This window comes from Coturnix japonica, chromosome 5 (assembly GCF_054131305.1).
Source record: "Coturnix japonica strain WE chromosome 5, WE-NBRP24, whole genome shotgun sequence".
Classification (NCBI taxonomy): Eukaryota; Metazoa; Chordata; class Aves; order Galliformes; family Phasianidae; genus Coturnix; species Coturnix japonica.
In genome coordinates, this window is record NC_140667.1 from 53,002,643 (window position 1) to 53,030,081 (window position 27,439).

At 42.3% G+C, this 27,439-nt stretch overlaps 1 long non-coding RNA gene across 1 annotated transcript; it reads left to right on the forward strand.

The window, feature by feature from the left end:
• Positions 1–6,288: 6,288 nt before the first annotated feature.
• LOC107315436 (uncharacterized) lies at positions 6,289–27,199 on the forward strand. Its single transcript, XR_001555908.3, has 4 exons — positions 6,289–6,446; positions 11,365–11,506; positions 24,349–24,467; positions 26,804–27,199. It is a non-coding gene; the product is annotated as an uncharacterized LOC107315436 (long non-coding RNA).
• The last annotated feature ends 240 nt before the right edge of the window (positions 27,200–27,439 follow it).

Below are 27,439 nucleotides of genomic sequence, written 5' to 3' on the forward strand. Positions count from 1 at the left end.
AAGCAGCACTTGAGTGGGGTTTTTTGTGTGTGTGATTTTTGTTCTGCTGCTCTTCGATGTATCACCTTTCTTATTGATTTTCTTTTCTTTGCGCTGAAAATATGCATTATCTTCCAGTCCCTCTTCAGTGAAGTAAATCTAAAATGAAAACAAACCACGCATTTGGCCAACCCTGCCTTAAAATTACACATCAAGAATGTTTCCAGTGACAAATACTTTCAAGGCAAACAAACTGAAGAGAAATTAAAAAATCTCTGTGGGGCATAAATATGTAATTACACTCACACAGGGAGCATTTTATCAGGTAAACCATCCTACTTTGTTAATTGAAATGCTGCAGCACAAGGTTTTTTGACAAAGGGGCTGAATATGTATGTATATTTCTCGCTGCTGCTGTTCCATTTCTCTCTCCCCTTTCCCTCTGTGCTCCTGCAATGGGGTAATGATCACTCCTGGTTTCTTTGTTTGAATACTCTCACTTCTACTACCTCCACTTTATCCTGGCAGGGAAAGTTTTCCTTTCACTGGAGGCACAGGTATGTGGTTTAGGTGTTTTGTTGTGTTTTTTTTTTAATGTTGCTGTTGGTTTAAAACAAAACAAACCCCAGAAAACAAGTCTTTTTCTTAAATAAAGGAAGGATAGAGTGGCACAAGCTTGTCCCATACACACCCCAACTCAATGGTGCCCCCAATGGGCAATGAGGAGAGGCAGTGCCAAGCCTTCCTCTCAATGTGCCAACGTCTTGCCCAGGTTTCTCTTCTTCTTTAAGACCAGTGGAGAATAATATATTGTTGTCACTGTCCTCTTTCATGACCCATTGCCTCGTCTGATCCTTCTGTGGCATTTTCTCTCCTAGTAGACGGTACAGAAAGCATTCCAGTTGCAGAGCTTTTGGCCAATGTTTTGTAGATGAACTCAGAGAGCTTTCAGTGTATTTCCTAAATCACATGAGTTTAAATGTGCCGTATTTCCCTTTCTGATTCATCCTCATCTCTGCTTATCTCCATAGACCCTTCCCTTTCGTAGTCCTGGTTCCGATGTCCCTCTTTGTATATTCTGGACTCAGTCTTTTTGTCTTCTCTGCTGTTCATTTTGAACAGAAGGGCAATGGAAAAACTAACATTTCCAGAGGAGGGCTTTAGCACACCATGCATCTCTCCAGGGAAGTCACTTAGTCTGTCAAGTAGATGTAGATCTGTAACCCTCTTGAAAAATGCTCAAAATACTTCTATGTGATCTCTTAACATCTTTCATCTGCTTTTACAGTGTTGACAGCATCAGTGCATCCTTTCATAGAAGTGCTGTGAGTGAGTAACTATGAACTGTGAGTTATTCTGAAACTAAAACATGATGGTTAAAGACTGAGAAATTGCCTGATGCTTTCTGCTCTTAGGGACAGAAAATGTAGCACTTCCATGTGATTTGAGCAGAGCTGTGGTTGAGACACATGAGGAAAGGGGCTGAGGGATGAGATAAGAGCAAAACAGTCCTATTAAGCTGTACCATTGGAAATAGGAAGGGACCCAAGCTGAGCTCCACCTTTATACTTAAATATAATGTTGCAGGCTCTCAGAAGTCTGGCACTTTGTGCTTTTGGGTAGGTACTGCCTGCCCCGTGGAGCTGAAAGACTTGGCACAGGAGCAAAGAACGTAATAGAGAGGTGGGAACAAGTTTGGCCAACATGGTTGACAGTGCAGTGACCCAACAGTCTGACAGCTGTCAATCAATTTGGAGCATGGAGAAGAGATTTGGAATGGTGGTAAAGTACGGGATGCATACCGAGAATGTCCTCGTGGGCATGAGGCAGTTGGGAAGAAAGTGTGGAACAGGTAGGCACCAAGCTGGGAGTCAGGTCTGTCAAAGTATTATTAATTATTGGTAGTGGCTGAAAGATAGTAGTTGTGTTGGGCTGTGTTTTGAGTTTAGTCTCTCTCTAATTTTGCTACAAAAACCGTTTTGATATGTAGAAGTATCTAAAAGTACTCTTTCAGATCTGCCAAAATAATACATGCAGGCAAGAGTTGTTTTCTCTCTAACTCTGAATATTGAACAATTTTACACAAAGAGCATCAGGTTCAGTTGAGTCCCATTGACTCTTTGGTGTCCTTGGCTGGTGTGCGTCCCTTCTGAGTCACATTCAGAAGAGGACTCGCCCATCTTTTCCCCTTTTCTTTCTTTGTGTTTTGAGCTGTGTGGTGGATGTTTGCTCAATAAACAGTGTTTGAAGTCAGTTGTCTCCAGGTATCTGTGTTGACTGAAACCGCTGTACTGTGGCGGAGAGAGCAAACAGAGCAGCTTAGTAGATTCTGTTATGGTTCATGTGAAGCCCTCAAACACGTCTCATGAGGATTTCCTTAGTGACAGATCAGTGTATATGCTTGAAGGAGTTTGACAATGTGTGATTGTTTCTTTTTTAATCACCATTATTTTCCTAAAATACAAGATTGGCTTATTTGAATGTACAAAACACAAGTGGAGAATCTTGCACCAATTAGGTTGGAAAGCTTATTATTTAGAGATTCAACTCTAATTCTACATCTTGTATTTTCCCAGGAACATCCTCTCTTGGGCATTCATCATGTCCTGGACAATTGCAGAGCAGTCCTTCAGGCAACCACAGCACTCAGCGCTGAACTGTGAGGGCTGGAAATGTGGTGACAAACACTTAAGGAAGAGAGAAAATATGATTCTGTGGTTTACTTCATTATTTACCAAATGGCTTGCATTCGTGATGAAAACTGGTATACAAGCTTCAGCCTACGGTATTGCCCTATTGGTCAATATCAGACAGAAATTTCCAGTTGTTTGGGGTTGACACCTTTTTCCTTGAATTGTGATTTTGCACAACAAAAATAGTATGATCTCAAAGCTTGTGCTTGGACATTTTGCTCTTTCTAATGGGTGAAGCTGCATCCATTTCAGTGCCTGCATTCTCTTTCCCATACTGTTAATTAATGAATTCAGTCTGGTTTTGCTGGGAGCTGTAAAACTTAATACTGATGTTTGGTAGGAAAGTTCAATTAATCCAGACTTCAGTGCCAACTGAAAGTCCACCGGTCTGTGGCCATACAAAATCCCTCCGTGATTTTTGTAAGCCAAATGATGAGACCAGGCCAAACTCAGCCTCAGCCTGTGATGCAGTTGTAGCTGGATGAGGTGTTGAAGTGCCAGTTGGACTGTGTTATTTCCTGGTAAGGCTGCCCCTATCTCTTTTGAAGAATTACTCCTCAGAAAAAGGGAAAATAAGTTTTCTTTTTTTCAAAGACCAAAATTCCTTCCATAGGACACTGAGGTATCTCAAGGAGATACTGTAGCTGTTTCATTTGCATTTGTCATGAGTTGTAAGGGACCCATAAGGATCGTGGAATCCAACTCCTGGTTCCACACAGGAGCACCTGAATATCAGACCATAGTCCAAAATATATGAGGAATAGTTACAGCAGTTGGGAAGCAGGATGGAAAAGCCATTTGTATGAGCACAACACTGGACTGGTTGGATAAAACACCTCACTTGTACAGATATTTGTTGGATAGAAGTCCAGAGAGAGATGGAAAGTTTCCAGGCTGTTTGTTGGCTTGCATTGTCCAACACCTGTTTTAAACTGAATCATCACAACTACCTTAAACTGTCTTCACATCTTTTCCCGAGCCTGATTTGCTTTGGGAATAAACAGTGGTGATTCTTCCTTGCCTTTGTTCATTTAATTTGAACATGCTGGCACCACTTCTGCTTGTGTAAGCATTTGAAAACCTTTCCTGGCATAAATTAACGCCTGTTCAATGGCTTGTGGGCAGGTACTCGTACAGAACTGCTGAAAGGCCAGGCAGCAGTTTGAGTTTGGAAGGGTGACCTTTGTAGTTGTGTTACACTCAAATACGACTTCAGGCTTTGATGGATCCATCTGATGCACTTTGCCTCTCATGAACCTCAATGGCCTCACAAAAACCCTAATTGTAATCTGATGTTCTCTAAATGGAATTAGGGAGAACAGAGTGCGTGGCATGTGAAGGGGCCTGAAGGATGCTGAAGGGCTCAGTGTTGAGCTCATTGGCATAGCTCAATGTCTTCGGCCTTATTAGAAGAGCTGTACAACCCAAGCAAGTTGGCAAATCTACTAAACAAGAATTATGCTTTTTGACAGACTCTGTGGTTTTGTTTCTGAGTGATGCAGAGAGTAGTTTTGAAGGGAAAACTGATCTCCAATTCCCCTTCATATTCACATACAGTTTCCCTTTAAAACCTGTCCATTTTCTTGTCCCTTCAGCATCCATCAAAGTGCTGCTTCAGGACCTTGGTGCCTGGGACCTGCAACTTCTGCCCTGAAACAACGTGGCTTGTTTTTATATATTCTCATGCTGGTGCCAGGTTTCTGTCTGAATGTGCTTCCTTGCCTCGCTGTGCTTCTCTGCCATATTTCTACAGGGAAAGCTGAATGTTTTTCCATGTTTGCTTGAAGACTGAAATTCCCATCTCCCCTACCCACTGAATGAGGCACGCTGTTCTGCCATGGCACTGGAGAGGGACAGTCAGTGACGCTTCCACAGCTCTATAGGCTGCATCTGCCATTTGCACTTCAGCAAAAGGAATTTATATCTTCCCATGTTTCTCCCTTCAGCATCTCTAAAGAAATACCTTTCTACCTCTCTTTCCACTCAGATAGACGATTCTTGCTTCATTTCACTTGGCTTCCTTACCCACAGTTGTTCTGTAGGGCTGCTTAATGCAGTGTGTCAGTGTAAAGAAGTGTCCTGTGCACGGCCATCTCTACAAGGACTTGCCTGCCTGAGCTCTGCAATTATGTGATTTTAATTGGCTTTTAATTTGGGGAGATTATTTCTTATACTTAAATGAAAACCACAGAGGTGTTGTTAATACGTAGGTTAGAAATTGGGGGGGAAAAAAAAGAGATAAGTGATTGAATTGCTCCTGAGCTCATAGAGGAAAATTCACATTTACTTTCCTATGTATTTAATGTGAAATATACCAGAAAGTCCATAATTAGAAAATTATAAGGATTTAAAACCTATATTGCAAAAATACATTTCTGTGGCTCTGGAGGTTGCAAACATACTTTCCATGTAGAGCTGTATGTTGCATTTATGCTGATTTAATCATTCATTAAACATTAGTAAGAGGCCAATTATGCTGTTCAAGAATAAGATGTTTTACGAGAAAATGACAAAAAGATACATGTAATCATTGAAATGCCAGTTTACAATCAGATAGGATGGGAAATAATCCCTTTAGCAAGCTTAAGCTTTTACATATTAATGGCAACATTGGGGAGAGTGGAAAGAGGGCTTTAACAGCCTTGCGGCCTTCTGGTCCTAATCAGAAAGTGAGTGCTTACAGTGCTCTGGACAAAAATATAATGAACTGTTTGACGCTGTGGCAGAGACCACGTGAGATGCTTTTTAATTGTCCTTGCTGAGGCTTAAAGCACACGTCTACTGATAGACATATAAGTATAGGATCGAATCTCTCTCTGACTCTTGCAGGAGATGAGATGTCCTAGGAAGGGAAGGGAATACAGGTCCACTGGGACACCTTCATGCTTGTGTTTCTGAAGTTCCATGTCAGTCACTCTGTAGACAGGAGAGGAATATACCTATAAAATCATCATTGCTGTGGAATCAGGGTGACAGGAATTCATTATACCATTTCTCTTCTAAAACTTGGGGACACCCAATTAAGCTCTTAGGTGACAGGTTCAGAATAAATGGAAGGAAGTGGTTGTTCAGATGCAGTGCTGGCAAGTGGTGGAACTCCTTACTGCAGGATCTGATGGATACTATGAGCTTGCATAGGTTCAAAGCACAAGTAGATAAATTCACGGGGGGTGGGTGGAGAAAGAAACCAACATTTGAGGTCTACTAAACGCAAAGTTCCTTTTGCTTCCAGGCTTCTCAGCTGCAAATATTTATTCATTGGGAAAACACATGATGTGTGTGCTAGTCTGCTTTGGGCTGCCCAGGGAGGTGGTAGGTTCACCATCCCTGGAGGTATTCAGTGACTGTGGAGATGTGGCACTGAGGGATGTGGTCAGTGGAAATGGTGGGGTTGGGATGAGGTTGGCATCTTGGAGATCTCTCCCAACCTTAATGATTCTATTATTCATCAGCTCATCCTCAGCCATTTGCTTTCTGCAGCTATTGGTGGAGAAGAATGTAACTAGTGGACCTTTGAGCTGAACCATCATGGTTGTACTTATGTTTTCGTATGCGTGTATATTTGTACATACATCAGTAAAAGAGATTTTTCAAATCTCATTTTGTCATGTTGCAGAGATTCCTGTCAGAAAAATATTCAGCACTGTATCTCTCATATTTATGATGCATCAGAAACCTAGGGAAGATGACACCTAGCAAGCCATGGACTGCACATGGAGGAGGACTTCTTTGATGTGCCTGGAAAGGCTGCTTCACGGCCAAGGAGCTACACAGGTAAGCTCAAAATGAAGAAAACAAGACAGGACTAACTACAATTGCTAGTTTTATTGTTCACATGAACCCTGCTCCCAGGTGCCTCACCTCTGAGCCTCTCCAGGTGCTTTGTGCCTTGACATATTCTAGATGCCAGGATTGCTGAGACCCTGGAGTAAATCTGTCTTCCTCTCTGAGTGCATCTGGACCAGAGGCTGAGTTGGATGAAGAAAATCTACCATGATCCAAGCAAACACTCTGTCCTTATGAAAAATGTGGCAGCCAGGGAGCCCAAAACTTGTTTGCAATGAAGAAAATAGATGTAGGACTGAGAAGTCCTGGGCAAGAGCACAGAAAACAGGGAAGCCCTGGATGAGCTGCAGGTGGGTTCCAGATAAACCAGCAAAATATTACTCCAGCTTCTCAGGGCCACGCCAAGCATTGACGTTCTCTGACCACCTTGCCGACTTGTACATCTGGCCACCCAAACGTTCAGCCCTCTTTTCCCAAATCCAGTTGGTCAGCTGTGCCCGTTGCCATGCTGGCCTCTGGGCAACGAACCCGAGCGGTGCTGTTGAGAGGGAGAAAAATGTATTCCAGCGATAGTATTGAAGGGCTACCGCTGCCAAACGCACTGTGTCTGTGGAAACACCTGTTGAGTAGCTGTTGCAGTGGGCAGAGCAAGATGAAGAAAGACAGCTGTAAAGGTGCCAGCAGCAGTAGGAAGCTCTACCAAGAATGCTTTGTGCCAGTTAGAGATGTGCCAAATTATTTGGCTGCATTTCAAATATCTGGGTGTCCACTACCTTTGCCAGCTCGTACTCTCAGGGAATATTTCAGCATTAACACCACTACTGCCATGCTCCCGCTGCACTTCCACTTTAATTTCAGTCTTTATGTTTCTGAGTTGTTTTTGTTTATTATTTCAAGTTTATTTCCACATCTGTGGCACGTGAAGGAGTGCAGAGCCCAGAATAAAGGCTGGGATCTGCAGTTGGTAGGAAGACAAAGCGTCGCTGTAAAGTTCTTTTGGCCACCGTTATCACAGAATCACAGAATTATCAAGGTTGGAAAAGACCTAGAAGATCATCTAGTCCAACCATTACCAATACTTCCCAGCTAAATCATGTCCCTCAACACAACATCCAAACGTTTCTTGAACACTCCCATGGTCGGTGACTCCATGGTTGGGCTGTTAGGGTGGAGACAGAATGGCAAAACACAATGGGGGAAACTCTCTGAATGTTTCATGTCTATTCTGGAGTGTTTATGTACCATCCATTGCACTGGCGATATCCACTAAGGAATGAGAGAGCTCACAGCTGGAAGGAGAATTTTTCTCTTCAAAGAAAACCTTTCATGATTTAAGAGCACTCTTTTTATAGATGAGGAATCGAGAGAAAAAAGGAGTTGTAAAATAACAACAATCTGTTTTTGATAATCATCTTCTCCCTCAAGTGCCCAAGGAGTGCAGAACCAGCTTTGCCCCTTTTCTCTTCCCCTTTCCCTGCTAGAAGGCCGTATTGTAAATCCACCCACTGTCCACAACAGACCCTAGAGGTATGCCCAATGTTAAGTTTCTTCTTGGTTTGAAAGCCAAAACGAACAATGAAATCTCAAATAATTTAATTATTTCTTTGTTAGTTCCTTCCCCAGCCTGGCACAAGGCTCTTGCGGTTCAGCAGCTGTTTTTACCTGTAGAAGAAAAATTCAGTGCATCCCTCTAGGATGAATTCAAGCCTAAACAACCCTGTTCCTGAGTTTCTTTGTCTACATCGTTCTCTGTTTATTGCTTCACAGAAGGTGTGTTTATTTCTGGTCTGGGGACTCAGGAATGGTGTTGCTGTTTGGTAGTGGGCTGGTTGGTGTCCCTCCCTGCAGCTTTATTTTCTGTGGCTTTTGCAGTTTTCTACATGTTTTTCATGCCTTCTCTCATTACACATTGTGTGGAGTGTGGATTCATTCCTGTTGTTTGTTTTTATGAGGACAGAATCCTATCTGATCTAAGGTCAAATGGTTAAAGTGAAAATCTTTCACACACTTTCCTTTGCAATGTTGGTCTTTCTCAATAATAAATCTCATTCATCAAAGAAAAACAAACCTTTGCTTTTGGAATGAGAAAATGTTGCACCATACAAATTGCCAGAAAACCAAATGTGTCCAGGAGAACTGACTGTTCTTTGAGCTAACATTCCAAACGCCCCTTTTTCCTATTAGGCCTTTCTTTTCCCAAGCACTCGTCAACCTATTCCTCTTCTCTGGATGGTTTAGGCTAGAATCAATAACTGAATGCCTGACTGATTTTACCTGCAGGCGCATGACAAAGAGTTAGCAAGTAATCGTACTTCATTAGGGCTTGCAAGAGTCCGTGGTTCATCTTTGCTCCAAGACAATGGGGTCATCTTATAGAAATCCTGCAGCTCTCTTCTTGTCTCCATACTAACCAGAGAGCAAAGGAAAGAGACACTTGGTCCCTGCACTTTCAAATGTCCAATGGATCAAGAAAACTACAGCTTCTTGAAGACTTGCTGTCTGGGTCTCATAAATAATGAGAAAAGTCTCTGGCTGTTGCCTTGGCCACATCAAACTTTTCTCCAGACAACCAGAAAATGCATCTTTCCTATTAATCTTCCTGGCTTTGATGCCGGATTCATGGGTTATGGTCTGTTCATCCTTAGAAAATGTTATCTGAGTCAATATTTAGACAGAATAAGCCTTAATCACAACATAGTTATGCTTCATTAAAGAGGTTTTTCATTCACTTCATTCGGAAAATAACGCAGAATGTACCAGCAGCAAACAAATTGGGTAGATTTCCTATTCATGAAAACCTTCCTGTTGTTCCATAAAAATAAAGGGCTAATTACTTGTTCAGAAGGATTTATTTTCTTTCTTCACAGGAGAAGAAGATTTTCATGACCTTGCTAGTGTGGACAGACTTGCTGGATAGCACCCAGGTTTCCTGTTGCTGGAGTAGACCCTTAATGACATAGAGTTGTCCCCTTAACCCTTTCCTTAGGTACCAGGGGAGGAACAAACCCAGGCACCTGTACATGCTGGGACCACCACAGCTGGGAAGAATCTCTGCAGGGTAGGACCTGGAGTCATGGTGGACACCAAGTAGGACAGGAGCCAGCAGTGTGCATTTGATGCTTTGAAGGTTGAAGATAAACTGGGCTGCATTAGGCAAAGGATCACCAGCAGATCAAGGGAGGTGATTCGGTGATTATTCCCATCTACTCAGCTCTGGTGAGGCTACACCTGGAGGATTGTGTCCAGTTCTGGGTCCTCAGTGCAAAAGAGACCCAGGCATGCTGGAGAGAGCCCAGCGTATGGCCATCAAGGGTCTGGAGCAGCTCTGCTGGGAGAAGAGTCTCAGGGTGATTCCATCCATGTCTGTAAATACCAGAAGGGAGGAGCAGAGAAACAAGAGAGGTGTTGCTCAGTGCCCTTGCAGAAGGGAAAAGCACATCCAGGTCTCGGCAGCGTGAATACGCAGAGCAGAGCGCAGGCATGGCAAATATGGCCTCAGAGCCCCTCTGCACTACCATGTGGCTGTATTACCATAGTAACTGACCATTCAGCTGTCCGTAATGTATTTCTTTATCCTCACAACATCCTGGCAAGGTAAAAATGTGTTTTTGTCTCCACGTAGCAGGCTGTGCGCAGTGGCTCACCCAAGGGCACTCAAGCAATGCTGTTGCTCTTCTTGCAGTCTAGAACAGCACAGAAATAGCAACGTTTTCCCTCATCCCCACTGCAAGGAAATAGGATGCAGTTCCTTCTTCCTTCCTACACCCATAAGCTTAGACCAGGCAAGCAGTGGGGAGGCTGCAGAGAAGCCCGTGCCTTTCTCTGGGGCATGGAAGAGTGGATGATTTTGCCTGCAGTGCTCATAAAATAAGAAGAAAAATTGATTTCTTTCATCTCTTTCCTGTGCAAAGGCCAGTGCTGAGCCTAGCAGATTATTCAATAACATCCCATAAAAATATTAAACTTCTATATCGGAACCAAATTAAAACTGTACTTCGTGATGCGAACAAAGGTGCCCAAGTTGACTTGGTTGCTCTCCCTCTCCTTTTTCAAATTTAATATCACACAGAAGAGAGAAATGAAATCTGTATTTAAATGGCTGTGGAACATTGTGCATTTAAAGTGCACAGCAAGTCACTCCCTAAAGCACTCCATATGATATGTAAATCTTTTGATCTTTCACAAAATGCATGAGTTCCATAAAGAATAATGAGTACTAGCTTGGGAAGTACAATATTGACTGTCACTGTAGTGCACTTAGCCACAATTATTATTTGCATGGCTTTTGCAACATTACTGGAGGGGAGAGTCCTGTGAATATTTTTAATGCATTCTAATAGCTGCTAAAAGAGATTTTATTTTATAATAGATGCATTCTTTCTTTTGGGTCTACAAGCTTTTTTTTTTTTTTTTCAATTTATTCATTACTTTTTTCTTCTTTTTTTAACTCTTTATAAAAAAGCATCTATGGGGAAAAGCAGAGGAGCACAAAAGTCCTGAGGATAGAAACAACTGAGGTCCTGCCCTGCCATTACCTGCAAGAAAGCAGGGAAATGGACAGTGTTTATTCTTTCAGACAGTCAGAAATGTTTAACTTTATCAGTGATCTTAGAAGTGATCTCCCTGAGGAATCTTGAAGTGATGCACTCTTTGAGGTGCATTTGGGACAGGCCAAGGTGTAAATGCATGCAGATTCCCTTAGGTTCAGCTTTTCACCTGCAGCTGGGGTTGGCATCATCTTCAGCACCAATCCAGCATGTTGTTGCTCCTCAGTTTCACCATGGGAAGGATTTCAGTGCCTGGGTCTGGTGGCAGTGGGGGCTTATTTGCAATACAAACTGTGGGGAAGGAGAAGCTGAGCTTTACAGTCTGCATGCTGAGCCTTCCCCATGTTTTTTTTTCCCAGCTTTCCAGTGATGCACAACACAGTCCCTCCTGGAGGTGGACAAGCAAACCCTGCCTTTCAGAACCAGAGGTTTCTCTCTTTCGGACACCAGCATCTTGTATGTCCACCCAAGGAACATGAGCTCACACCATGGGAGAATGAGGTAAGGAAAACAGCTGGAACCATGGCAAAAACCATAAATGAAATATTATTAGCTTATTACTATTAATGCTTTCTGGTTTTCCCTCTGAAGCTCTCAATAGCTGTCTGAAGGTCTTTCTGAAGTAGTTTGATTCATTTATTACTTGTCCTGCTATAAAGCTTGGAAGCTGGTGGTTTTTGGACTAGATAATCTTGTAGGTCCTTTCCAACCTTGTGATTCTATGATTCATAGAACAGACCTTTCCTTCTATCAGAGAACGGTGATTCCCAACAGTTCATATTGGGAAAGAGGGAAGATTTAGGTTGGATGTTAGGGGGAAGTTCTTTACCAGGAGAGTGGTTAGGTCCTGGAACAGGCTGCCCAGGGAGGTTGTGGATGCCCCGTCCTTGTTCAAGACCAGGTTGGACGGGGCCCTGGGCAACCTGATCTAGTAAAGGTGTATGTTTGGTGGCCCTGCCAGGCAGGGGGGTTGGAACTACATGATCCTTGAGGTCCCTTCCAACCCGGGTCATTCTGTGATTCTGTGTGATTCTGTGATTCTGTGATATTGATCTGTTTTTTAATCATACAGAGGATGGTATAAATTTTGCCAGTTTAATTCCTCACAGTTTCACTTCCTGGTGCTGATTTTTCCTACTTTTTGTTGTGTGACTTTTAGTTTCCCACTTTAGAAACACTGTTCCATTCACAAGTCTATCTTTCATGATGAGAAATAGCCGGTGGAATTTAGGTTTAATGACCATATTGCTCTCTGTTGGTTTCGTGTCGTTCTTTTTTAACCCTTTTTCATCCACATAATTCCAAAAATGAATTCGTCTGTGGGAACATTTATTAGAAAAAAGCTCCACCAGCTCCCAGAAATTTACTCAACTTGTTTACCTGGTAAGACTTGTAGTAATTTTCCATATCATTTATGTTATGCCATTTATTATGCTCTGGGAAGGCACTATAAAGGCACTTTCAAGAGGAGAAAACCAAGAAAGATTATTCATTTCACATCCTCGTGCAATTCTTTTGTAGGTGGCTTTCAACAAAGGGTGATATTGGATTACATTCATTTTGGTTCTTAATAAACTAGTAAATCTCCCATTGTTCTATGTTGTCCAATTATAAAAGCAATGAATATGAGACTAAGCACTTCAAGATAACCATAGCTTTAAAGATAGACAAAAAGCTTTATAGATTAGGATCAGAATAAAACTGCCATTTTTGTAGCGTTTTGATGAATAATATTTTGTGAATTAAAGCTTTCTCTCTTAGGAATGTCAATAAATTACTCTTTAAGTGGAAACCACTGCAAACCTCAGGAAGAGTTTCCTAATATCTATGCTGCTGAAAAGGGAAGGAAGTAAATCCTTCCTAGAAGTCATTTCCTTGCTGTCTGAAGAGGCGATTATTGAGGGTATTTCTTGAGGTCTGTTTGCCTGTAGGAGTGATCTGCTGGGATTTTCCTCCTGAATCATTTCTGTTGCCTCCTGTTAAGGATACGGTGCCTTTTCACACATGCTTCTTAGCTACGCTATGTTCCAAGAATGGATCCTTCAGCACTTTATAAATGCTTAATTGGCAATAAAAGCTGTCATTAGCATTTTGAAGGCAGGATTTGGGTATCTGCTTGTTCACAAGCACAAGGGTTTCCAAAGTGAAAAGAACTGCTTCTGAGAGGTCTCTAGAGGTAATGAATTAAAACATTATTGGCAACTGTTTTAAACACACTGGGCAGAGGCTGGACCATTTTAGTAAAATTTTAAGCATCACAAGTTGGGGAAAAAAAAGAATTGTAAGCCTCAAAGTGCTCAATGGGGTCATGAGCTGAGATCATTGCCTTGCTCAGCTCTGTAAGAAATCATAGCTTGCTTACAGAAACGTCTATTAATGTACCAACTGCCAACAGATTCTTTGTCAGCAAACCCTTAATGGAAAGTAGAACCCTCCACATGCTTAGTCCTCATATTCCTAACTTGCATACAACCTTACAAAACAAAAAGACACGTGGCATGACTGAGTGCTGTGAATTTGTCCATCGGCAGAGGAGAACCAATGACTCATGGCCTTCTCTGGTGGTGATACAGGATAAATGTTCCATCCAGTTGCTTATCCTAGTTGCAGGCTAAGGCACAATGCAAAAAGAATATATATATATATATAGGGGCCATTTGGATAGAGGGGAAAACAGATCATGAGAGATGTGAAACGAGGCATGTGGATGGATGTGGGGAACATCTAGGTGTCAGAGCCCAGTCTTCAAGCCTTTGTATCATCCACGGAAAGGTCCATTGCCCATCTGTACCCTTAGCTTGGGCTGGGATGAATTTTTGCATCATAAACCTACTGCAGCCCCAGAGAGAACCTGAATTGTCTCTCTGAATGCAGTATGGAAGGGACACTGTGCTTGCCAAGAGTGGCAGCAGTATTAGCAAGCTCAAAGGAGAAACAAAAACAGAAGAGAAGATGCTTCCCTGCAGTCAATCCTCTCCTCACACACGTACCCTCTCACTGCTTCCCAGAATTTCAAGCACTTTTGTCTCTTCTCGGATGGCTCTTCAGCTAGAGAGATAGCTGCTGGGTAAAAATAATTCTTTAGCTCAGGATTGTCAGTCCCATCATGGGACCGTGCCTGAAAACGCAATCACACTTTTTGATCAGTTCTGCTGGAACAACCTGTTGTCTTTTATAATAACATTTCCATTGGGAATATTCAGATGCAGAGTGTAAAAAGAACCATTTCATAGCACACAGGCAACTACACACACAGTGACTTTGCATTCTTATCTTTTTGATTTTCCAGTGGGTGTATTTGCCTATTTCTTTTTTCAGACCGCATCCATCTGCTTCACCGTTCCCACAAAAGCTAGTTTACATGCAATAATTGCCATTAAAAATGGGGGGGGGGGGGGGGAAGCTTGTTGCATAAATACATTGCTTTGCTCCTTCTAAAGCCCACAGAAGCTACAAAACTACACAAGGTTGATGGATGGATGACTTTATTTAATTATTACTTTCAGAAACATGTTCTGTATCTTACTTATAGCAGGTGCAGGCTGTGACGTGGTATTTGCTCTGGTAATTATGCAGGTTTTTCTTGTAAATAGCAGAACAAGTCAGGATGAAAGATAGCGCTGCCCTCAGGTTGTGGGAAATTATTCAGTTTTCTCTTTACCAAATTTCAAACGATACGTGTAAATGATAAGGTCGCTTTGATTCCTGCTGCACCTCCCACCCCCAGTTCTTTACTCCTGTGGCATAAAACTGGGAGAGAGGGAGAGTGGGACTGAAGGTGGATGTGTGGAAGGGGCAGCTTGTGCTGCAGCTTGTGATGAGTGCTGATATTGCTGCGTGGGAGGAGAGTGAATGTGAAAGCTGGCTCAAGTGCCATGCACTGTAGTGTAGCATTAAAAGTCCTTGCAGTGTGAGAGCTCAAGTGGCCTTTTAGTGGGGCTGGTGCTTTGCATTGTAGGGCAGTGCAATCAACCTCCCAACCACGTGCCCACTGGTGGCATATGTTAGGTCTCCTCTCATATCCTCCATCCTGTGCTTCTTCCTCTTCTTTGTCTCTGTCTGAAGGAGTAGGTGCTTGGATTTTCTCCACTCTCCACCTCCATATCCCATGTTTCTTTCCCCAATAGCTGGTGCCTTGTTGGTTGCGCTCAAATCCATCCCAACAAAAAATGCCAAGGTGAACATTCCCCAGTCACCAGGAGATTCTGCCACAGGGAAAAGGGACCTCTGAAGATCCACTGTCATCCTCAGCCTATAAACTCTTCCTTGATCTTTTTCTTCCCTTGAGGCCCAAGAATACCATGTATGGCTGGCTCACTGCTGTCAGCTATGTCAAGATTTGGCTCTGTGGCTGCAGAGGAGTGGCTGGCCACTTTCATGTTGATTTATGATAAAAAATCAGCTACTAACTCCTCTTCCCTTGCAGCAGTGTTGAGACTGTGTGCCTCCCAATGCCTTGTGCAATGCAAGGATGTACAAAAACTCCAGGCAGCATTTCCAAACTTGGGTGCCTGAAGTTATCCACGAGGGTCAGCATTTCCAAAGAGTCACAGAGTCACTAAGGTTGGAAAAGATCTCTGAGATCTCCAACCTCAGCCCACTCCCACCATGCCCAATGCCCATGTCCCTCAGTGCCATATCTCCACAGTTCCAGAGCATCTCCAAGGGATGGTGACCCCACAGCTCCCTGAGCAGCGTGTTGTGGACTCCTTTTGACTTCTCACTTTGGTCCTTTTGAGATGCAAATGACTACTCAGTTTAGTCCCATCCTAATGGGTCTGTGGCTTTCCACTGAAATCAAGAGGAACTGATGGCGTTTGGCACCTACTAAAAGCAGAGCCTTGCTACTGAGGGCAGTGTGTAAATAACAGTTCTGTAATAGGCACCCACTGGAAATGTTATCTTCTGTGCTCTGTAGCAAGCGTGCAATGAAATGAGAACAAACCCAACAATGAAAAATGTGCATTCAGTTTATAGAAGAGCTTAGCTGAACAATGCAGTATTTCAATGGAAGGTGCAGAGGATGTATATGAATGAGAAGCGACTGATTGTTACCGTGTGTCTATCAAAACGAAAATAAGGTCATTCACAAATCTTCACATTTTATGGAAGGGAGGAATATATTTTTTAATTAGGATTAAAAATATTATCTACTTAAAACGTGCCCATGCATATAGTTCTGGCATAGCCTATGGCAACACCTATAATTTTAAAATAAAACTGTGTTTTTTTTTTTGAAGAAGGAAGTAATTTTGAGTGATAACTAATTTAGATAGCGCTAATTATATTGGTTGGAACTTGCAAGTGAGTCAATGGATAAAAAGTTGATTAAAGCAAAGTTATGAAACAACAAGAAAAATCCCTAGCTCTGTTCTTTAAGATGTTCTGAGCATTTTAATGTTTGTTCCTGCCTACTCCCTTGGCTGGGCTGGAAAAGAATGTTTCCATATAGCTGTTCATAGAGAAAAAGAGGAAAATAGAAGTTTAAGAATAGTGTGTATATTGTACACCCTGAAATACTGCTTCAGAGGATGTAATAAGTTGCGTAGTGATGTGACTTACCTGATCTGTGTTTTGAGATGATGGTCAGTGTTGCTAAGCAAGGAGATGATGTTGCTAAGCAAGGAGATGTTGTTGAGAAGATGGTCAGTGTGGCTAAGCAAGGAGGAGCTGGTGGGATTTGTGGGCATTTCTGTCTGCTGCAGCAAAACAACCCTTTGCATGTGGTTGCTCTCCATAGGTTCTTCTAAGTCAATCTAATGTCTTACAGCGCGATGCAAATACACCTGGATGCTTTATATGATCTCTTTTGGAAGTGCACTCCCTGCATAAAATCCAATAGATCAAGAACACCTCATATCAACTTGCAGCTATTTCATCTTTGCTTTTACAGCCTGCAGAAAAAGATGCAGCCTTGCAGGCTGGTAGTTGGACATAAGTCTTCAGTGGACCCAAACAGAGGGATGGAAGGAAAAGAAGAGCACAGGCTTGACAGCCACGTGGTTGCTCTGCCCAGGCTGAAATTCTGCCCTCTCTCTATTTTTCAAGTTCTGTTGCTGAGAAAGTGGCCTTAATTAACCCCAGCAGAGAGTGACCAAAGCTAATATTAATTCTGCTGATTACCCTATTCTGTTTCTTCAAGCCAGGTGTTCCCTATCCATCTGAATGATTTACACAAGATGAAAGCAAGGTCAGTGAATATTCCTGAGGACTCAGGAAGGTCTGATGGAGCTACAAAGGGAAGAAGACATTGCTTTTATCTCAGCTGCTGGATCTTATCTGGACCCTATCCTGCTTTCACAGAACATCTATATTTTCCCACCATTCCAGTTCAGCTTTTTCATTGTTATTACTGGTGTTTCTAAGGCTCATAGAATATTTTACTTTAGTACATGTTTGCTTAATGTACAACCCATGGCACCCTATGTGTACTTGAGCACTCTGAAAGGATTTCGTTGTTTAAAAACAATGAAAGAAAGGACAGATGTTAAAAGAAAGGGAAAAGTAAGAAATGAAGATACTTATTATACATCAGTTAGACTGTCTGTAAGCAGCCTGGCATAAGTTGTCCTTTAATAGAGCTGTAAGAATAATTAATTTTTCAGTTCAGTGGTCAAACTGAAAAACTGAGGGAGGAAGGAGAGGAGGTGAGTGGGTGGGAAGAAACAAGGAGAAATGTTTGGGTCAACCTGAAGCAGCAATTTCTCATTTTCTCTCACTGATGCGAAACAAACACACGTATTATCTGTTCCTTTGGAAAAAAATGGCTCTTGATGAGTTTCTAAACAAAACCTTCTTTCTAGAAGCAAGGCCTGAAGATCCAGCATAGCTGATGGTGACACAACCACTCAATAAATTTACCAGTAGTGTGTGAAGACCTTTATGAAACACATGATGTTCCCAAACTTGTTACCCAGCTCCAATCTGCTTATGCAGCAATGTTTTTCAGTGCTTCCAGGAGGAAACCCAAAGTTAGAGTCTACTAACAATGAGTTTGGTTTTCTTAATGATCTTTTCAAGGTTGTTTCAAAAGGAGCCTTCAAGCCCTTGGGAATATGTTTTTTTCAGGGTAGGGGATGTATCATGGATAAGGCCATGGAGTATCTCAGCAGTCCTGAATTCTTCAACCCTCTGCCATGAATCACGGTACAGACATGGTTCTACCAACCTCATCTTTCTCTGGGCAACATGACTTGGTGCCCTGATTTAGTGGTTGGCAACCCTGCCCATGGCAGGGGAGTTGGAACTAGATGATCTTTGAGGTCTCTTCCAACCCAAGCCATTCTGATTCTATGACCCAATGATTCTTCTTCTTGTAGGGGCTGCTTGTTTTCACTGTATTACAAACAAACCCAACCAAAAAGTGCATATAGAGCTGGTAAACTCCTAAGAGTACATTTCTTTGTGGGAAATCAACAGAGATCCTAAACACCAGAGGTGTGACAAAAACATGCAAGCAAAAGAGGTTGCTATAGGAAAAATCTTCGAAGGGGTATTATCCAATTAGTACTGATAGCTCTGCTAATATGGTAGCAATTAATATGTTGTTTGTGAAATAAATAGGAGAAGACCTAAATATTCTTTGGAGTTACATATGAATAATGCTCTAATATCTGCTGGAATAATTATAATGAAGCTGTAAGTGTTCTCTCATCAGTTGTTTACTGAAATAGCAGTCTATTTAATCAGTAGCAATGCATTCAAGGTGACTAAATATTAAATATGATTGGCAGCTTACTGCTTGGACTAAAACGATTAAGTAACATGAGAAAGAAAGTGACAGGTGACTTCAGTCCCCTCAAGGAAACATGCCCCAGCCAGGAAATGGGTTGGGACTTCTAATAATATTGGTAACAAATAAGTGCTGAAATGTTTGCTTGCAGCAGTCATTCTGGAAAGGAATGCAAATCCTGTTATACATCTTTTTCATCTTGGTGAGGTTGCAGTGGCAGCACTCGCCAGCTCTGAGGTACCATGCATTTTAACTATCCTGCAGAAACACATGCTTGCTGGGGAAGTGCTGGATGGCCATGCCAGAAAAGCTCCTCCAATCCTCAGCGCTGTGCAGATGTGGCCTGATGGACCATTAACTGCATAGTATCTTGTGTTCACTTTTTGGAGTCTTTCCTTATTGCATACTCCATTATTTTGGATTCAGTTAGACAAAGTGATCCTATCTCTAAGCTTCACATCCAGTGAAAGCATTTGCTATTTTGACAAAGACTGCATTTCCAGGGTTTCTAAATCTAATGTGAGATTCCACTCTGATATTCACTAGCTTCTAGTTGTATGTTAACTGCTTCTAATGCTAAACCAAACCCCATGTGAGGACAAATACTTGTGAGATATCCACGCTAGAATATGCAGCAGCAGCATCTTCCCTTGGGCTACATTCTGATAACCTGGTCTAATCTTTGCGTGGTCCTATGTGGAGCCAAGAGTTGGACCTGATGGTCCTTATGGGTCTCTTCCAACTGAGGATGTTCAATGATCCTGTAACCTCACCAGAGGAGTGCTTAGCTCCCTGGCAAGCTGCAGTGAAAGCACCACTCTTCTTTACCAAACACATCAAATGCTTGCCCTGCAGCTGCAGAGCTCTGAATTAAATCTAATAAATCAGTACATATCTTAGAGCAAGAAACTGGCCGGGGTCGTGCAGGACATTTGTAACTAGTCTAAAATCTGAGTCCAACTCTTTGGTCTTTCTGCCCATTGCTGTCTTTTCTGGCTGGTCCCACTGGGTTCTCATGAGCATCTCCCTCCTTTCTGGCACTGTGGAATAGGTGTTCAACCATGAAAAGGCTGCAGGGCATTGCTGCAGTTGTTGAGGCTACTGTTGTCTGCTTCTCAGCCCAAGCAGCTATACTAAGGAAGTTGGGGAGCTTGGGGCAGCTACAAGGGCAGCAAGGGAGACATGTTTCTCTCTCTGTGTCCCTGATGGGATCCTAAGTGCAGTATAGACATGAGTGTCAATGCCCTTTTACACAGAAAATAGAGAATGAATTCCAAACAGTACTGGAGACAGCTGACCCTTTTAGCACAATGCTTAAATATTCTAGTGCCGTGCCAAGGCAGCATGTGCAGAGTAAATATTTTAATCCCTAATTAATCACTTTGGTTAGATTGGTAAAACAGAAGTCTAATGAAAATAATTTGAAATTTCCTTCATGAATAATTGCATTGTTCAGGGGATTCTGGGAAGAGTCAACTGGCTGACCTTCCATTCTTGGGCTGCTCTATTGCTATGAGACTTAATTTGTGTCCTTCAACCCTTTTCAGTCACCGTCACGAGATTAGAAATACCTTTCATGCAGTTTAGCAGCAACTATGCAAAAGGACAGTGCAGTCAGCAGAGAGGTAAGAAATTAGCACATGCTTCCCTGCAGTGAGACACATACAGTATGGCACATAGGACAGGGGCAAAGCTTCTTTTCCACTCTCTGTCCCTTTATTATGTCCTGAGCATGATGGATTGCATCGTTTATTGAAGTATTCATGACCATTTTTAATTAGAGATGTGAGGTCTGCGGGTGCAAGAGCTTTTACAGGATTGGAAAAGAATTTGCTTGTTGATAAATCCTGGTGGCCGACACTGATTCATCCTGTGGCTGCGTGGAAATTCATTTCCTCCTTCAGGTCCTGTCTTTCCGGTGCTCAGTGTCTGTCTCCAGTCCTGTCTAGACAGGATGGCTTGTAGGATCAGAATTACATCTCCTGCCAGCATCAGCCTGCATTACTCTATGAATGCTACAGTCCTCCATGGAGCAATGATTAAAGTGCAGCAAGGTCTGTGGTCTCCCATCCTTAGAGGTGTACAAGGCCAGGTTGGATGGGGGACTGGGCAGCCTGATCTGGTGCTTGTTTCAGTGGCTGGCAACAGGGTTGGAACTGGATGATCTTTGAGGTCCCTTCCACCCCATTCTGTGATTCTATGTGGATGTTCCACGGGGAACTTTTGGCCTTGCTGAAAACACTACAACGTACTGTCTTCTTTCTCAGCGTGCTTTTTTTGGGGGGTGTGATAGTTGCAACAAAGAATGGTACAAACTGGGAGTGTTCATGAGAACAGGTCATGTTGTACATGACTACTATGCTTAGCATGGAGAGGGAGTGCACAGATTTTGCAAGTAGTTGTTGATTGTGTGGTAGGAATTGATGAGGGTGAGGGTCTTGAATCTTAGTTTGGAAGATAGCTGTCTGGAGGAGAGGGGCTGAATGTGGGCCGGAGCTCTGGTTTAGGAAAGTGAAAAGTTTGGTAGAAACTGGTTTGCTGGGCCCAGAAACATAAGCATCCTTGCCAGTGCCTCTAGCAAGAAGGGAGTGCAAATGAGCACAGCTCAGAACAGTGGCTGGTGAAAAACTCCACTAAGAAGTGTTTTCTGCCCATCAAAAAATATATATATATGTTTTTGAGGCAAATATTTAAAACTTTGGGTTTTGTTTAGAGGACAAACAATTATTTTTTATCCCACATTCACTATTTTACTCCTCTATTCACGTGCACAGTTGACGCTTATCAGCCATGGAAATTTACAGATATTAAACAAGCTACAGGAGGGCTCTGATAATGTTCCCTCAATTCAAGATAAACCTATTGAGAATTAAGGGAAAAATTATTAATGAAAACTGAATGAGAAGGCTGTAAAGTTCAAACAAAGTGTGTTCCCTACCTCACAGGATTTGGATGCATGCAAAATTTCATGAAAATTACTCATAAAATGGTACATTACTTCACATCTTCAGGCAAAAGCATTGTTGAAATATTTTCATTCCGTGCAAAATACATTGGATGATAATGATATTTAATGTACATTTAACAAGGAGATAAAGAATATGATGAGTTTATTGCAAAAAAAATCATGACCTTCTCTCCAGGAATTGAACTTGCTACTTTTAACAATACAAAGCAAAGCCTCTACCCCCTGGGCTAGAAAATGTCATCTCCAGTTGAGATGAAGATGAGCTCAATATAGATGAATGTCATGGAAATGAACCTTGGTTTTATGTGTTGAGAACAGGCTGTGGGGAAGGAGAATGTATCTATGAATCTCCAGCAATAGGGTACATAATCAGCAATTTGATTTTTAGGATAAAGTTTAAGATTTTACCTCTCTACTGCAAAGGGAGCATTGCCATCATGAGTTACAGTAGGAGCTTGGAGAGCACAAGTGAAATCACAATGTGCAGTAAACCAATGTTTCTTTTAACCTGATCTTGATTTCAGTATCGTCTCAAAGTGAATTATGTGAATTGTTCATAAAGCAGGGCCTTGACCGAAGAGGGGCCCTGCAAAGGAAGTGGACACTGGAAGCTCAAGGGGAAGATAATGGTAAACAAAGTCTAAATCTCTTTTTGTCCATTGGGCCTAACAGGCAGATCTAGAACCTGTGGGTCTTTAGGACTTGCTGGGAGGAATTCAGATTTGCTTGGTAAGACCCAGATTTTCCCCAACAAACAATAACAAATTGAAAAGCTAAAAAGATTCAGATCCCTTTGCAGTTCTCTCATATTTTATTATTTTGTCATAAAGGATATATGAGAAAACAGACAAAGTTAAATCATCTCTGCTTTTCAACCTAGATTTACTAGCTTGTGATTTTACTCTTTATTGAGGGAGACAGAGTAGAAGCACTACTGAATATCAAACAACCAAGGTGACAGGAGGCTGATATCAGCTTCATAGTCTCAAAACCCATCTTATATTATGTTTTGATCATGGACAAACCTGTAGCCCTTTGAAACAGAGAACACAGCAAATACAGCCACACAGTGCTGCAGAATAATGACCTAACACTGGCAAACGTGAACAGTATTGACCCAAATATGGTGAGAATCAAGTGCTGTCCAGAAAATCAGAGCAAGTGCCATTACTAATATTGGACTATTGCTAACCTGAACCTTGTCCAGAATATTGAGGAGAGCACAGAGAGTGCTGAAAACCATCTGAAATCCTGGGCGAAATCCAGACAATATTTTTTGCAAATTAAAAACTGGCATGTCAGAGAAACTCAGGAACTACAAAGGCACAGGAAGCCTGATGCTCTGTGCAGCCTGCTGACTAAAAACTTGCTGCTCGGGGTTCCTAGAGAGCCATTTTAATTGAAAGCGAGAGCGTCTGTTGCAAAAGGTTGGGAAGTCCTGCTCTAATTGACTCTTTCTGGGGTTAACTGTTGCAAAGAATGAGTCAGATCCCAGCTCCGCCGCGAGCACCGGGAGTCAGTCCTCCCCCATCATTAATTACTTTGGTTGCGTTTCTTCATCAGCGCCGCTTGGATCTATCGACGAGATCCCTGGCTCCTTTCCAGCACCGCCACTCTGACGAGATAAAACACTCCGTGTGGGGAAGGGGAGGGCAAGCCTTGCTTGTTATTGCTTCTCTCTTTGATGCTGAATTGGTTGGTTCTCCCACACGGACCTTTCTGTACAGCTTCTTCCTTTCACGGAGCCGCGGGGTTGTCATTGTCACTTTTGTTTGGTTGTTTTTGTAATCGACCTTCCGGCATTTTGGAGGTCTGTAATCTAAATGAACAGATTCTTACTATTGGTGTGGCTTGGATGCTTCTTCCCAACGTGTGGGATAATAACATTCCTTTATGTAGCTGTAAATTAAGGCAAAGGTGGGGACAAAGAGCCCCTTGAGACTTCTATGTGCTAAATGGCTTTCAGTTATGGCTAAGTTGCAGTAATATCTTTAAGTTGTGTTAGGGAAGGCCCAGGTTGGATATTAGGAAAAATTTCTTCTCCAAAAGAGTGGTTGGGCACTGGAACAGACTGCGTATGGAGGTGGTGGAGTTATTGTCCCTGGAGGTGCTCAATAAGAGGGTAGATGTGGCACTGAGGCCTGGCTTAGTGGTATGGTGTTGATGGGCTGATGATATTAGTGGTGTTTGCAACCTTAATGGAAGGAAGAGAGACAGAGCAAAACCAGAACAATTACTGCACATCTGCTGTAAAGGTTTACATGCTTTTTCTTGGAATTTTTACTGTGAGTTCTTCCAAAACCAACAAACACAAGTGGCATTAGAGAGGTAAAGAATTTGTGTGAGTGTATGTGTGTGCTGGATGGGATGTTTTGCAAGTTTTCCTTCATCTAATGAAAACTTGCTTGGCTGTCCCCATTGACACAAGCTGTAACCCAGCTTCAAGTGGACTGATAGTCTGCTGCATAGTCCCAACACACTCATGTTAGGTAGTAGAGCTGGTGAGGGTAGCTTTTTTGCTAGTAAGCCTATATTCTGTGCAAAGCATGCACAAAACTGTATTTGCTGAGGCCTCCTGTGGCATAGCTGTATTATTTCTTTAAATATTCTCTTTGGGTCATTGATGGCATCTCTCTTTTGCAGCATGCCTGGAACAGCAGGGCCTAATTCATTGCCACATCCCTAACAGCGCAGCTGAGATGACTGCTGCCTGTGAGATGTGTTAGTGGAAAGCACCTCTTCTTCAGCAGGATATGCTCAGGGTAAGTTTCTCCTTATCTCTGCAAAATAGTGTACATTTCATTTGTCTGCAGGAGGGTTATTAATGAAGGATGTCATGAGCCCTCAATGAAACAAAGTCTTTGGACATGGGGACCCAGAAAAATGGACACAGTGTACTCGCAAAATGTTCTTAGTAGCACATGTGAATTTCTTTGCACTCAAATTAAGGAGGATTAAAGCAGCTAAACTGTTGTTGCTCAGTTCTCTTGGATCATGTGACAAAGCCTGAATCGCTTTTAGTCACTGGTATAGGCCTAAGTCAGTCCCTTGATCTCCAAATTAATTTTTGAATTGAATGATTGTGTGGGGCTTTTTTTTGTCCTAATTGAGTCTTCAAGTGAAAAATGCTTAGCAAACAGATGGAAAACTGAGGACAAAAGACTCTATTATGTAACACACACACACAAAAAAGAGAGAGTTCACCACAACAGTTTGAAATTAGTACTTGGAGTTTCTATTTATTTAATTTTTTTCTTAATAAAATCCCAAACAGTAAACGATACACAGCGTGCTTGGTGTAAAATCATGAAAAAAAAGGGAGAAGGTGGAAAATTCGTACTGGCAGCTCTCGTAACGGATAATACAAAGTGTCTGAGTAATTTATTGATCCACTTCTCGTTTTCCTTTTATCGATATGACAGAATCAACAGTTTTCCCAGGAGGAAAGAGGTATTGAGTGACAGCAATGCAAAGCTCAATGGCCGGTCTCTTGTTTCTGGAAACCCTGAAACTCCCTCTGAGAAAACACACAGGCTTAGTTCTGGAGGACCCTCAGGGCATTTTAGGGTTATCTTGTTCCCTAGATGCCGAAAAGTAGCTTCAGCAGGAACCTAACAAGCTTTAAAGTTGTACCGAGGGGTTCTATGCATAGTCAAGGCCCTTCTGTGGGATGCACCACATGTACTACATGCTCTGAAATTTGTGTTTTTCATAGTCAGATGGAGGTTGATGGTGGGAGAAAGTGCAGTGGCCTGCTGGGTAAGTGAATGCAGGTATACCAGGGTTTGTTGCTTGCAGGAGACATGGCAGAGATGGGCACATAGCCCCCACCTTTAGGACAGGAGATTAACTTGAAAGGAGTTTCTTGACTCTGTTCAGAATCAAGAGATCTTTGGTCACAATATCATTGGTTTCTGTCATCCAGCTAGCAGGTAGCATTGCTCTTCACCCATGAAATCACAGAACAGTTTGAGTTGGAAGGAACCGCTCAAGGCCATCTGATCCAAACCCCCTGCAGTGAGCAGGGACACCCAAAGCTCCATGAGGTGCTCAGAGCCCTGTCTGACCTGACTTTGGGTTTCTGCAGTGACGGGGCATCCAACATCTCTCTGGCTGTCACTGTGCTTTTATTAATTTTACAGCCGTGAGGGCACATATGTTTGCTAGCTTTTTAGCTCCTGTAGTCCTGGCAACCAAATACTTTTAAAGCTTTCCCGATTCACATTCATCCCTTAATTTTATAAAATAGAGAGAAACCAACCAAAGAGCAATTAATTTTATCACTGGGAGAAGACTCTGTTGAGATACAGAGATAACCAGAAAAAGACATTAAGCCTCTCAGTACCTTGGCATTTGCTTCTATGAGCTTCTGCCACACTTGGTGGATGTTTCACAGTTTTCTGCTTGAATGGAGGTTGGACAGAAACCATCAAGTGTCCCATGCTCTGTCATGGCTCTGCATGGTTTGGTCCTCTGTCTATGATCCATGGAGCTGCTATGTTCCTCTGGGGTGTTGCTCATATATACCGTGGAAAAGAATTTGATTCTGCTTATTCAGAGAGAAAAAAAACAATCAAGTTTCCTGAGGTAACATGTTGACAAACACTAGAAAAGATCTGGCCAAGTGTGTCCATGTATGAGTGAAGGGTATTGTCCCCATCTGGACAATACTCGCAAATAAATTAGCTGCAGAGAAACCTACATGGTATCAGGCCCTTGTGTCAATGCTGGCATTTCTTTTCTGCAGAGATCTTGTTCTGTAAAGGTATAGCTTTCTGCATGTAAAGAGGGAGCACAATGGTCTGGTCTGTGGTCTCTGAAGGGGGAAGCTCTGCTCCTTCCCTGGGCTGCTGCCAGTGCACCCCGCAGCTCTCCATATCAGAATCAGTAAATCAACTTTCCTTTGTTTTAGTGATTTTCCTGCATGAGAAATTTGGAAGCATTATTCTCATTTAGCCTGAAATAGCAGCACATGAACTGGAGAGGAACAGGTCTAGCCCTTCATTAAGGGTCCAGACTCTGCAATGTCAGCAGTTGTTTCTTGCCATCACAGTGTAAAACCCTTTTCCCTTTCACTTCGCATTATTTCTTTCCGCAGAATGCTTTCAGTGCAGATAATGCACACGAAGGTACAATACAGCCAGTTGTCTGAGAAAAGAAGCCCGTTTTCTTCTAGTGGGTGGTAGGTAAGAATTACTAATCCAATCTGCTTGAGTTAACGCAAAACAAGGATTAGGGTAAAGTTCCCGAATATGTTAATCTTCCTTTATAGAAGTAAACTTTAGCACCGCTATCAACCCCATGGTTTATGGTTCATGGGAACAATGAACCAATTAAACTTGAGCGGAAAAAAAAAAAATCTCACACAAGTTTTCTGATTGTTACCTAATACTTTGGATTCTTCTGATTCTTAATTATTTGCCTCTGTGTCAGAGGCACAGGAAATAAAATGTTGTTTATTATTCATTAAACTGTTTCTAAACATATCCACAATTAACTGTGTCTTATTGTGGTTGTTCTTTTCATCTCCCCCCTCTATGAATGTAGCTATTAAATGACACGTAAGGTCCTGGGTCGCTGATATAATTGTTGGCAGCACAAACTGTCGGCTTACTGGAATGGTTGTGCCTATTCATAGTTGGATAGTTGTGGAAAAGCATGTGGCCTGTGTGAAGAAAGGAAAGGGTCAGCCAAAGCCTTTCTCTTAGGTATTGAGAAGGAAAAAAAAATATTT